We start from the raw sequence: 13,875 nt of genomic DNA, 5'->3' as shown, positions 1-13,875 counted from the left end.
ACTGTTGTCATGATAGGATTCTTGGTAACTTATATTTATTACAATGGCAATCAAAGGAAGCAAAACAACCAGCCTAATGAAACTGACAGTCATCCATTAGGGTTGAAATGACTTTAAATCAAAAAAACTTAAAATTGTTATTTTTAAAGGGTTTTTTTAATTTTCTAAATCAAAACAGTGAGAAATCCTGAACGAAAAATATTTCTAACTGAAAAATAGAAATGTTCAGGGAATGTAAAAAATATTTATTCTGTTCTCATGAAATGACAAAATTCACAGCACATTCTGATGTTGCTAAATTTCAGTTTTGTAACCAAAATCTTACAAGAAAAAAGTCAGCAGACCCTTCTCTGCATATTCTGGAACTCCAGGAAGCCAAGACAAATCCTTTTCTCCCTCCTACGACCCACATTTTCAGATCTCCCCATATCTCAAAAATACTGTGTCTCCAAAGAAGAACTCAGGAACACATAAGATCAGAAGACATCAGCCTCAAGATAGCAGCTGAGATCAAAGCAGGCAGCTTTGACACGCATGTGTCTTCAGAATCAGACACAAGGTTGTATGGCTGTATAGGCTTAACTAATGCAAATATTAGAATCAGGACTGGCTGCTTCTCCAAAAGATATGAACTCATTTGAAAGCCAAAGAAAGCATAGGATTTAAAATAGGGCAGCCATAGGTTCTGAGTTATGCATGATGTCGTTAGATGTTCTCACGTTCATTTTTGGCCTCAAAGTCTTGTGAATTCCTATAGACTTCAACAGGGAGAGGAATATGACCAGTCTGGCCAGACATTTCTAACTTAAAGCAAAGACCAAGTTTACTTAAGATTTGGCCAAAAACACCTGGCCATCTTGTGACTGACATGCATAGCTCCTAGTCACATGAACATGCATGACAGGATAATCCATTGTCTTTTCTCCTGAAATCTGACTGTTAAGGGCTTGCATCCCAAATTTCTCCCCCTTTTTCCAACTCTTATCTGTCCCTTCCTCTTTGAAAAACAGAACTTGTGCATAATTCCTTGTATATTCATTTTCACTAAGATATCTGTTTTCCATGACTCAGAATTTAGATTATCCTCATACCTACAGTGCTGTTCTCACTAATTAAAAAAAAAAAAAATTTGTCATTTCCATGTTATAGTGATCAGAATAGCAATGAGAATGAGATGAAAAATGTTGTTGAAGGAATCTCATATGTTTCAAAATCCCCAGAGATTCACAGAGCAGATGTGAGCAGAAGTGGGAAGGACTCTGGTTTTCTCCCCACCAGACTTTTCCCCTAGCACAAGTAGCCAGGACTTCTCAGATTTTCCAATCTCTTGGGATGCTTCTGTTCTTCATGCCATGTAGAAATTGGCATTAGGGAATGGCAAAGGACTAAAGATGACTGGAAAAAATAATTTTCTTCCCTGAAAAATATATATTACTTGGGTCACTTAGGGAGTTCTCCAGAAACACATGCTCCCGAAAAGCAAAACCAGTCCTTTCCTGAAAGGAAATATTAACAGAATTTACATTTATTGAGAATTAAGAGGTAATTTTCCAGTGTGTCCCATCGGTCTGAATCTGCAAACTCTCCACCTTAAGCTCCAGAGAGCAGACGCCTGAGTAGCCAGGAGATCCAGGCTGATGGGAAATATTAGGCTATGTCAGCTCCCAGTTGATCATCTAATGGGATCCAGCCCCGAATTTCTCAGCATGTGCAAAAACATGAAGACAAGGCTTCTGCTTGCACCATTGTTTTACCACAGAAACACCTTTTTTCTCATTTGAAGTGAATTTATAAATGCTTTAGTTTCAAATGCACCTCCTGAGGAAGTAGGTATCGTATAAAAATGAGGCTGTTGTGGGCTAACACGAAAGCTGGTAGTGTAGGTTTGTACAGGATGAGTTTGAAGTGAATATGGAGGGCAACAACTCTTTTCTCAGAGAAAATGTTCTTTCTGTCGTGAGGTTATGGATCATCTATGTACTAAAAGACAAGAATGGCCAACAGCTACCTGCATGTACATGATGCTCATCTATGCTAATTCTGTTTTATGCACATGAATTATCCAGTCATTGTGTGACAGGGACTTAACAAGGACCTGAACTTAGAAACTGCTGAGAGAGCTGGGGCTTTTTAGACTTGAGAAAAGGAGGCTGAGGGGACACCTTATCACTCTCTGCAACTACCTCCAAGGCAATTGCAGAGATATTGGGGTTGGCCTCTTCTATTGGGTGACAAGCTGTAGCACAAGAGGCTTAAAATTGCACCAGGGGAGATTCAGGTTAGATATCAGAAATAATTTCTTTACTGAAAGGGCTGTCAAACATTGGAACAGGCTGCCCAGGGAAGTGGTGGAGTCACCATCCTTGGAGGCATTTAAAAGGCATATAGATGAAGTCCTTAAGGACATGATCTAGAGCTGGAGTAGGCAGGGTTATGTTATGGTTGGACTCGATCATCTAAAGTGTGTCTTCCAACCCAGGTGATTCTATGATTCTATGAACAATGAGCAGGGAGTGTATGTGGTTTTTTTAATCTGTCAGTGATTTTCTCTAACTGTAGTGTCTGATGCAGTGGGATAAAACAGCCCTTTCCATCTCCTTGTAGATAGTTTTGTATGCAGATGAGTACATGGATCTGCACACATGCATTTAACTACGCACACTTACGTATCCGTGTGCATATTCATAGATGTTTGTGCATATATAAATACTCATTGCATAAAAGCTTGTTAGAAGTCAAGATGCTTAATTATCTCATTCTCCCCACCCTACAGTCACAATGTGGAACAATTATTAAAAAAAGAGGGAAAAAATAATAGAGGAAACAGATAACATGAAGAAATCTCTGCTCTCTCTCTACTTTCTTTCACAGCTGGCATTCTCAAAGCCTGCTACCCAGCTCTCTGCATGACCAGGGGGAGCTGGAAGGAAACCCACAAGAGATGCAGCACTTCAGTAGCTCATCTGGGTTAGGGAATACAGGGTAGGATGCTGCATCCACAAGAATTTGTTGCTCATGATGCTAGAGGGTGAGCTGTGTGCACATACTCTCACAGGATTTGTGTTTGTATTAGCAGAGCTGTTGTGGAATAGTTCATAGATTATGGTTAGAAACTGCAAATTACTTCACTCCCTGCCTGCAAATTGAAAGGAAGATTCATCCTTCCTCTTAGCCTGCCTCCATGCAAATCCCTTTTCATTTGGGCTTTGTGAATGGAAGTAGTGTTGGGCACTATAAGCTCCTACTCTGATGTCTTCCTGCACCAACCATGTGAGGTCAGGCAACCTCAAACATATTAAGTCTATTATGAAGCTTATGTATCGGTTTTTCATAAGCCACTGAACTGGATAAAGCAACTGACTGTTCTGTGGAAGGCTGAGTTTCACTCCTCTGGTGATAAAATGATTATTTCTTTTTCAGTTACCAAGTAATTTTCCAATTTTATATTTTTCCTTTAAGCACAGTTCTTTGAACATACTACCTCACATAGAAGAGACATTTCTCTGTTTGGTGCCCTGGAGATAATCCCCACTGTCACGGTTTAGGCCAGCCAGCAGCGGAGCACCACACAGCCACTCATTCGCTTTTCCCCCGTCCCCAGTAGGATGAGGAGGAGAACCAGGAGACAAAGATAAAACTCAGGGGCTGGGATAAGGACAGTTTAATAGGACAGAAGAGGGAAATAGCAGTAACAGTGGTAATAGAAGAACACAGTGTGGGTGATACACAATGGAACTTGCTCATTGCCCAGGACCAGATGCCCAGCCTCTCTCAAAGCAGAGACTCCTGCTTCCTGGCCAGCACCCACCCCCCACCCTGTATAACGAACATGATGTCCACATACCAAATATCCCTTTGACTAGTTTGGGTCACCTGTTCTGGATGTATACTGTCCCAGATTCTTGTGAGAAGGAACTCTATTCCAGCAGAAAAACAGGACATACATTTTGTTAATGTATTCTCTCTACAGAATATAGACTATCAGTACTATAAATGCTGCAAAATGGCATTTTTCACCTCTGCTGCCCGTTAAAAGGCCCAGTGCAAAATTCACAGAGGTGTTTCATTTATGTAACCATGTTAATTTTCCTCTGTCATCTTCCTCTTCATGGTGAAATGCAAAAAGCTTAATTCATTAAAGCTTGTAAGAGACTTTAATTGTGCTAGCTGGCACAATTTACAGAAATGTAACAAGTTTTCCTGTAAAATGTGGAAAGGTAGAGTTTGGATGAAAGATGTTCCTCAGCAAAAATATTCATTGGGTTTTAGCACATGGACATGTTGCATAATTCCATTCCTGCTCACAAATAATAATGAGAAAACTACTATCTTAGTCCAATTAGTTTTTCCCTTTGCTTGGTCTCCCTGGGGCTAACACAGCTCTATCTATCCTAAAGATAAACTGTGGCGTTCAGTCCTCAATGTATTCAGGTGGACTATAAACCAATATTCCCTCTGAATAATTGTATGATGAATAAGAGAAGCTTTTGTGTTGATAAAAGCTTGAACTGACAGATTGCAGCTCCACCTATGGTCTCCAGCCCAAGGTGGCTGTTATTCCCAGGAGCTGGCAGGGCACCTGTCAGTGAAGGATCACTAGAAGTTTGCCCAGATTTTAGTGTATTGAAAAGGCAGGTTTGAAGGACTGAGGTGTTCGCTGCCTCCCGCTGCTAGAGTATACTTGAAAGGCGTTTGCACTGAGCTCCTCTTGAGAACTGTAACTCAGTTAGGGCAGGCTGGAATAAGTATTGCTTTATATTACTGTTCCAAGATGTACACAGTGGCAGCTCGGGAGCAGTTTCGTAGCCTTATTAAATGACGCACAGAAAAGACAGCTTCAGACATTTCCGTTTAATGAGGTAATTTCCTTGTATGTATATACACTCCTAAGTGTCCATTGCTGACCACTGTCTGAGGGGAGATAGAGCTGACCCAGTGTGGCAGCTCTCACATGCTGACCTCATGGAAAGTTGCTCTGAAATCCTCCAGCAGATTTACATGACAATGGAAAGGTAGAATCTGATGCCAATTTTATCTATTTACAGTTGTTTAATTTTCTGATGCTCTAACAACTGTACTATTGTAATAATATTTTACTGCTGAAATGTTTTGACTATTTTATTTAATATGTCCTGCCTATATTTAATATAGAGGCTAAAACCAGACAATGGAAGCCTGACAGAAGTAATGAAATTACGTAATAAAAATAAAGAAATAAACCAATCAAAAGGGAAAGTATTGCATTTGTCAGATTGTTTCCTTCCAGACAATAGCAAAGAGCAATTTCAAAGCTAGAGTGGGTTGCTCAAACTTGATGCTGCTGTGATTTTTTGACTTGCTGCTACTAGAATTTTCTTTCTCTGGGAGTATGTCAGACCTTTCCAGAGTATTCCCCGTTGACAAAGCTGAAGTCAAATCACTGACTTCAAAGAAGCAAACTAAGACTAATGCTACTATTTTCAAGCAACTACTGGCTCATTCTAAATAAGTGGTAAAATATAGTACAGTAATAGTGCATATCTTCTCGAGCCATAAAAGTGTCACTACAGAGGTTTTGACTATTACTACAGAGAGTAAAATCTTTGCCCCGCTCCAGCAAAGGGCACTTTGCTATTAGCTTCTTTGAGGCCAGGCTTCCCTATCAATTTAGTATCACTCTCACAGAACTCTCCACGGGAAGTTTGCAACTAAAGTTGAAACAGAAAATTCTTTCAAAAGCAACTATATCATGGGCTTTATGTGTAAGGGCCTTTATTTTCGACATTGGGGGTTTTGGGTAAAAAAAGTAAAGACAAGGAGGAAAAGTTGTTGGAGAGAGTCCAAAGGAGGCCACAAAGATGATCAGAGGGCTGGAGCACCTCTGCTGTGAAGACAGGCTGAGAGAGTTGGGTTTTATCAACCTGGAGAAGGCTCCTTTGCAACCTCCTAGTACTTTAAAGGGCTACAGGAAAGATGGAGAGGGACTGTTTATCAGGGAGTGTAGCAACAGAATAAGGAGCAATGGGTTTAAACCAAAAGAGGTGAGATTTAGATGAGATATTGGGAAGTAATTCTTTACTTTGAGAGCAGTGAGACCCTGGCACAGGCTGCCCAGAGAAGCTGTGGCTGCCCGGGAATCCCTGGCAGTGTTCAAGGCCAGGTTGGATGGGGCTTTGGGCAGCCTGGGCTAGTGGAGGGTGTCCCTGCCCATGGCAGGGGGTGGAACTAGATGGGCTTTGAGGTTCTTTCCAACCCAAACCATTCTAAATTTCTATGACTGTAAAGTCTCAGGGTTCACAGAAGGGTTGTTTACAAACTGAATGTCCATAGGAATGGGAGTAGGCAAGATAGACTTGCTTGTTTATTGACCATAGTAACATCTAATCTCTTAAAATAACAAGATATTTAATGACCATAATAAGGATCTGCTCTGAGCTTATACTCTAACTGAGAACTGGATATTTTCCTAATGTATTGTCAGAATTTCCAACATATATAAATCAGAAAGAAACAATGAAACAAAATACACAAAAAAAACCCCCACGGTATGTCTTGTATCAGACTTCCTGCTATTCCCAAATCCTCTATGTCTCACAGGCACAGTGAATGGGAAGAATCCCAGAAATGTTTGAGTTACCAGGCACATATGGACCATCTATATGTACACAGTTGTGCATACTACCCCTTTTTTCCTGATGTTTAGTTTTTCAGGACATGGAGTAGGCTGAATCCATACACCTATTTACCTCATGTATTCTTTACATTCAGACGAAAGAAGAAATGTGAATAACAGCAACATCATTTATCTCTGTTACACTACCAGTTTCCAAACAGTGGCATGGCTCCATTAGAACCCTAACAGGACCACATCATAGATACGTTCAAGGATTGTTTCCAGCATCCATTGCAGAGAATGGAGAAGATCCCATTTACCTCCACTGCAGCATCAGGATCGATGACTCTTGAACTGAGGCTAACTAAAACTATAAATCTGTTCAGAGGATAAATCTCAGAGGGAGATACAAAGCAAGGTAGATTAGTCACAGGAGATCAGGACACTTTGTTTAAGGTTACTTTATTGAAGCAGTAAATAAAAGCTGTTATCTGATGATCGTATGAGTAGTATATGTGAAATCAATCAGTTTCCTCACAGTGAACATTCTCATAAGCATTTATAGCCGACAAACCATGGCTTTGGTGAACAAGATCATGCCTCTCTCACCATGACAGATGATCTTTTCTGGAATACATCTATGATATAGAGAGAGTTTGTTGCTCAAACCATACCAAATCTTCAGACAAATGCCACTGGCAGATGCTTAATTCTGTATAATGGACCCTCAGGTCGTTAAACACATTAAACACTTCTCTAAAGGTGTTCCATGAAAAGAAAAGGCAATGGGGTCTTGTCACCATTTCATGTGCCTCTTCTATCCTTTCAATAGCCCCAGCTCTCTTCCTCATCTTCCTCATCTTCAGGTCCCAAATTTTCCCATGTCCAAACACAGCTCTCATCCTGCTTGCAGAGCAAATCACAGACTGTCTTCTGACCTGATCAGAGCAGGGCACGTGTTGAATGGCAAGCACATGTTGCATGGGATGGCTGGCCAGCCTCTGCTTTCAAGCAGAATGGGAGGTACCTGAGCTCTACATACAGCCCCTCTCTTCTACACAGTTACCTATGTTCATAAACTTTAGAATCATAGAATATCCTGAGTTGGAAAGGCCTCCTAGGGATCATCAAGTCCAACTCCTGGTCCCACACAGGAGCTTAACCTTGAGATCTTCACCTCTCTGAGAACTATGATGGAAATTAGCCAAAAGGTTTAAAAATTGTTAGAGGAGACTGACAATGAGTTACTACAAGTCTGATTCTCACAGTACTTCAAAGTAATAGTAATTTAATAATGGAGAGATCTAAAATACCTCATCCCTTTGGAAGGCTGTGCCTAGCTATGATATCTATAAAGTAGAATTTTCACAGGGACAAAAATGTCTCTAGGCTATTGCTTAGACACTGGGGTTAAATTTACTGACTTGTTTTGCTAACAACTCTGCTTTTGAAGAAGGTCTGGAGATAAGAGGCATGTTTTGCTGAAAAATATCCTTGGAGAAGAGCTGTAAGGCTGATAAAGAAGAAACATCCTGTCCCAGAAGGTGCCAGAGCTGGGCCATGGTCAGAGAGGCCTGAAGGCAACAAAAATTTGGGGAAAGGTAAAGGTGGCAGGGAGGAGATCATGACCACCCACCCAATTAAAGGACTATGCAAATGACCCATCACCACCACCTCCAAGGAGAACGGGCGCTAATCTGAATATGCTTGACCAATAGTAGATGAAACAGTAATTACTAACCAGTTAGTACAAATTTAGGTGGGGTTTTCTAATCTTGTAACAGGATAAATAGGCTGTACATTCTGTGTGTAACATGCTGGCTTTGTGGAATTACTACCCAGCACCCATCTAGGAATGGAATAAATGAAATACCTCTGCTGTATGTGTATTGATGTACTGCACACCAGGAAACGACCCCACGTGTGGGACAACAGCTACTCTTGACAGCTTCCTTCCCTCATTTATTCTGTTACCAGGGATACTCCCAACCCAGGATTTTGAAACTTCTAGGCATGTGAGTGTGGCCTGTTCAAGCTGGCTCTGAATGAATTTCCATAACTATTGCAATCAAAAATAGTTTGTAAAAACATGATTCTGGGATCTGCCATGTGCATTATTTGGCTTTAATGGGATATCAGCTATAAAAGCCATACAGGGATGAAGCTAGCCTGCCTTCTCCCCACATCACAATGCCATGTATTTTTTCACTTGTTCTTTGTGCTGTGAGAAGTGACTGCAGAGTGCTTCTTCTGAGGTTCTTGTGCTTTCATCCAAAGTAAAACATATTCTGGGTTGGCTGTGGATTGTGTCAGACTGGCAGGAAGCTTTGTGGAACTTCCCTTAATGAAAATGAAAGAGAGTTTAACTGCTTATCAATTACATTGATATTGATGAAAATTTATTGCAGTCATTTATAGTAACTAATTCCCAGAGCCTTGGTTAAATACGTATATATATCAATAATAGGGCATTTATGTTTTTTATATGGAACTATATAATAAATCTGAGAATACAGAGATGCTGGATTAGATAACAGTTTGTTTTGAAAGAAAATCAAATATACACATATAGAAATATCTTAAATAATTTGTATATTATCCTAATATAACACACATTAACACAGTTAATCAACAAACAAACTAGCTGCTAATTCCTGAGTTGTTCTAGTCTGTGACCAAGTTATAGGAACAATAGCAACTTTTGTATCTGCTATTCTTCATGTTCATATAGCAAACTCTCCCAGGGTATTCACAAAGCCTCTTTTGAGACCCTGGAAATCTGAAAAGAATTGCAGCCTGAATGCCTTCAACAAGCCAGGAATAAATGGGGTCTTTCTCTCCCCTACCTTCAGCTGCCCTAGACATGGTCACTGAGGCTTAACTAGGATTCATCAGCAGCAACTGAAGAAAAATAGGCACTCCAGGTGGAAACTTTTCACACTTTAAGTACTTGCCTTAGGATGGATGAATCACTATTTGGAGATGTCTCTCTCTTCACTGAGTCTAGACGAAAAGACATGTTCAGGTTAAAGGGCTACCTGACAGATTCCTAAAGATGGGTGAAATTATTTCTGCTCTCAAAGGCAAACTTTCCACTCTCTCTGTGCTCAGCTTGACTTAGATTTAGGTTATTGGCCTTAAGGTGTCTCAGTCATACTAAGCTAAAGTTTGATCCAGTACTAGGTGCAAGCTAGACATTCAAGAACATGTTTGAGTCAAAAATGAGTTCCCACAGGAGTGTTCCAGCGAAAATGAAGGTGCAGAGAAATTGCACATATATCCCCATTGGCAAAGGGTGGAAGATCATTCACAGAGATCACAAAGGTAATTGTCAGGTAGCTGTTACAGTTATTTTCCAGCAAACATAATAGGCAATATAATATCTTTCCATTTTGCATAACTTATGTCATTTTTTTGCACCATTTTAATGTTAAATGTTTGTATTATGAACAAAAATACAAAAAACCCCCAAATACCATATTGCATCATTTCTCCCTGCCTCTCAGTTTCCCGTGGTATTGATGGAGAAATGTTCTGCACCAAAGGTCTGTCATTTTTATCAAATTTCCTTTCAAGACTGGAGGGCAGCAGAGCAGTGGATAGGTATAATGACCTTCCATATCACTTTTTCTTCTCTCTGGGCACTAAAATTTATTTGTTTTAACTCATCATGTCGAGCTCCAGACTAGGCTAGAGTAGGTGAGAACAATAAGACTTAGGGTGCCTGATGTGGCAGCCTACAGAAACTGATGAAACAGTTCTAACCAAGGAGTGTTTCGATACTGCAGAATAAAATTCTCTTTATATTGAGGTGCGTATAACCTGGTCTTTTTAAAGACACTTTTGTATTGAATGCAGGGCTTTCACACATCAATTCTATATTGCGTATACAGAACTGTGCAAATAGAATTCATTACTATGACCAACATCAATTTTATGCTCTATGTTCAGGTTGGCATGGAGCTCTCTCAATTTCGCTCTTCTTGCTTGTGCTTAAAACTGGTCATTCTGCCAAAAAGCAGACATGAGGCCAGGGCACTATGCACACTTCAGGCCATGGATAGAGGATACTCAACTCCCTAAAACCTTTCTGCTTCCCTACTGAACCTTTAAAAACTTCTTTTCCTACCATTTTCACATTTTGTTAGTCACACCTTTGGTCTGAATTGTCTGACATGATTGACCCTTTGTACAACCTACCCTTTATCTTCTGTGTGAATTGACTGTATAGCACCTAGACATTTGGGTTATGGTGCCTGCCAGAAGGTCCACATTTCTCTTGCTTGTAAACAACACACAGTAGCCTCAGAAATTGCTGCTGAAATGGCAAGTAGAACAGGTTCCATCATATTATGTTCACTTAAGTCTGCATCAGTTAAAAACTTTCCCTAAGAAGCTCCCAGGAATAATTGCAATGGCTTTTCTATGCTGAGCTGGAAACCAGCAAAGCTTTGTAACCACTACTGGCTAGGGAAAATACGATAAACCTTCTTATCCATGTCATAGTCAAGGGATAAACGTGTTCCTGTTGTGTAGCACTATCTGGTTTTCCTTTACTTTTAGACTGTATAAATCAAAGTGCTTCCCCTAAAACTGAAAATTAAAGCCAATGTGTGAGTGAATACCTGTCCTGAATTTTTATTCTCTGTCAGGCAAGAATATGGTACTGCTGAGACAAGGTTATAATTCAAGATGTTTAGAGAAGCTGTAGCAAACGACAGTAGCTAACTGAGTGTATTGGATGCTCATATCCAGGCAAAAATCTCTGTCCACCTAGTTCCCAGAAAATACACAAAAGGCATTTACACACCTTTGTAACTACAGGAAGGTGGTCTTGTCCCTGAGTCCTCGCAATGGAGCAACATCAGTTTGGAGAACAGTATTTTTTTTAATAGATTTGGATCTTAATTATTGTGGGAAAATCCTTTGGATTGGAGCTTGTTCCTCCCATCTAAGAATTTTCCAGAAAAAACCCACAACTTGTATTAGAGGAAAGTTTTATTATCATTTCTTGAAATGTGCCAAAGAGCACTGAGGTAATAAATATATTGTTTATTAGGAGAAACACAGTCTATGTTTTCATTGCAAGCCATGAGACAGCAACTCCATGACACCATTTTTTACATTCAGGACCTCACTTTTCCAGACAAAAATGCTCTTCACCCGAGCCCTGAACTCTCTGTGTTGCTCACTTGAGTTGCAAACCAGAAAAGAGACAGATGCACTTTGATTAATTAACCTTCCCCTCAAGTGTAGGCAGAAATGCCAGTGCACAATTTGTGAGTGAGTTGGGTTAGCATCTCAGCAATTATTGAAAGGTGGAGCATGAAATGTTCCTAGTGGAGGACCAGCATTCAACCAGAGGGTCTGATACCTCCTGGACTTGTTCTCCCCATCACCTTCTCACTGTGGAACTCAGCAGGCAAATGCTTTGCAGATCTGGTAGGATCACTGAACCACTCTCAATTCTGAGCTGATCTCCGGAAGGAAGTGTTTTTACCTATTCTCATTCCTGAAAGGATGGACAACAAAATTGGACACCTCACTCACACATATGCCAATAAATTCTCAGGGCAGTAACAAGGGAGTGTGAGGATCCCATGGCAAGGAAGGGCAGATAACCAGGCTGAGGGGCACTAAGGTGATTTTGAGCCAATATTTCTCTCTGCACTGTCAGTTCCCTCAGACAACATGAAATTACTTCTTCCAGAGAAGATTGGATCAGCTGTCCTCTCTCTTTGCCCTCTCCCGAACATTTCTATTTGCACTCCCTGCGGACACACAAGTCAAAATAGATCATCACAGGTTTGCAAGCTAGATGCTTAAAGACAGTCACATATCTGTGCTAAAAGCACTAAGAACTGACAAGTTACCTGTTTGAAATTTTTATCCGTAAGCCAAGCAAGAGATTTCAGTCAACTTCTGGGTGAAGACCTAAGGGCAGCATACCAGACTGGAGGGAAAGGAACAATTTTGGAGAATTGTGCTTCTAATCTGATTCTGGGGAATTATAGTTTGACATTGCTTCGTCTTTTTATCCTCACCAAAGGCTTTTTTTCCCTTGTCACAGTGAGGTCTTTCTACTATTCACATTAGCGGCTTTACATGAGCCTTCATAATTGTTTCTTATAAAATACGTTGATTTCTATCATCCTGTTTAATGATGTGCTACATTGTTTATAAGATAATGCAATGAACCCACTTTGAACTCATTCTATTATCCCATAAGTAATGCAATAAACTGCTTAACAGGGCAATTAAATCAAGTGATTTCAGGTTAATGTTATTAGACAGTGTTCAAGAACATGCAACTTTTGTTTTGAGGATTGGCTTACCCTCTTAAATATTGGAGAATGTACTTTACTAATGTTTTTGTTTGTATTCCCTAAGGTACTAATCACATTATTCATTGCTGAGGACTGGAAATATTATAGCAGCTTTCCAAACAGAGGAGAGAGTTAGTGTACCCTCTAGTAACTTGTGACGAAGCAATGGATTTAATAACCTTGGAGAACTCCCCAGGGTATTACACAGCAGTGTTCGAAGCTTAGGGAAAAAAAAAAAGACATTTCATTACATACAGACAGTAGAAAATCAAATACATGAAAGAAACATAAAGGTTAAATATATTATACTTTTGAAAAAAACCCTAAAACCCAGGCTGCTCCACTTACATATCATACTCGATTTGAATTTTTTAAAAGGATCTCAAAGAATATTTTTAGACAGCACCACTTTTTTATTTATACTTTTTTTCTTGGCCCACCCAAAAATGTAATTCAAATACTCTGCACCACATGGAATTTCATTAGGAACAGTTCCAGTGAAATTAAATCTCTATTGTGCATCTTGAGTCTGCTCTAATAATTACTGCTCCACTGAGTATGTAATTTAAAGTCTCTTCTTAATAGATGAGGTGCTGAACACCAACAGCTAGCTCTTCCAAACTTCACAGTTGAAGAGCTATCTTGCTTACAGCCGGAGAAATCTACTTCCAACTGGACTTCCATGGAACAATACTGACATCTAACATCTGCTGGGATAATCCCAATTGAATATTACTTTGTAATTTCAAAAGGGGCTGTTATTTCTCTTTCTTAAGGTTCTCAGTAATAATTATGCATTCCAACTTTGAGAGCAACCATGGACTTACGTGGACTCAGATTTTCACAATATTGGTAAAAAAGATAAGCAAACGTGAAAGAAACAATGGTCAAATCCAATGTACTATAAAAAAAACCTTTTCTGACCTGAAAAAAGTAAAAAAATTGAATTTCTCATTT

The sequence above is a fragment of the Gallinula chloropus genome (assembly GCF_964237585.1).
Source record: "Gallinula chloropus genome assembly, chromosome: 1".
Lineage (NCBI taxonomy): Eukaryota > Metazoa > Chordata > Aves > Gruiformes > Rallidae > Gallinula > Gallinula chloropus.
This window is presented reverse-complemented; position numbering follows the sequence as displayed.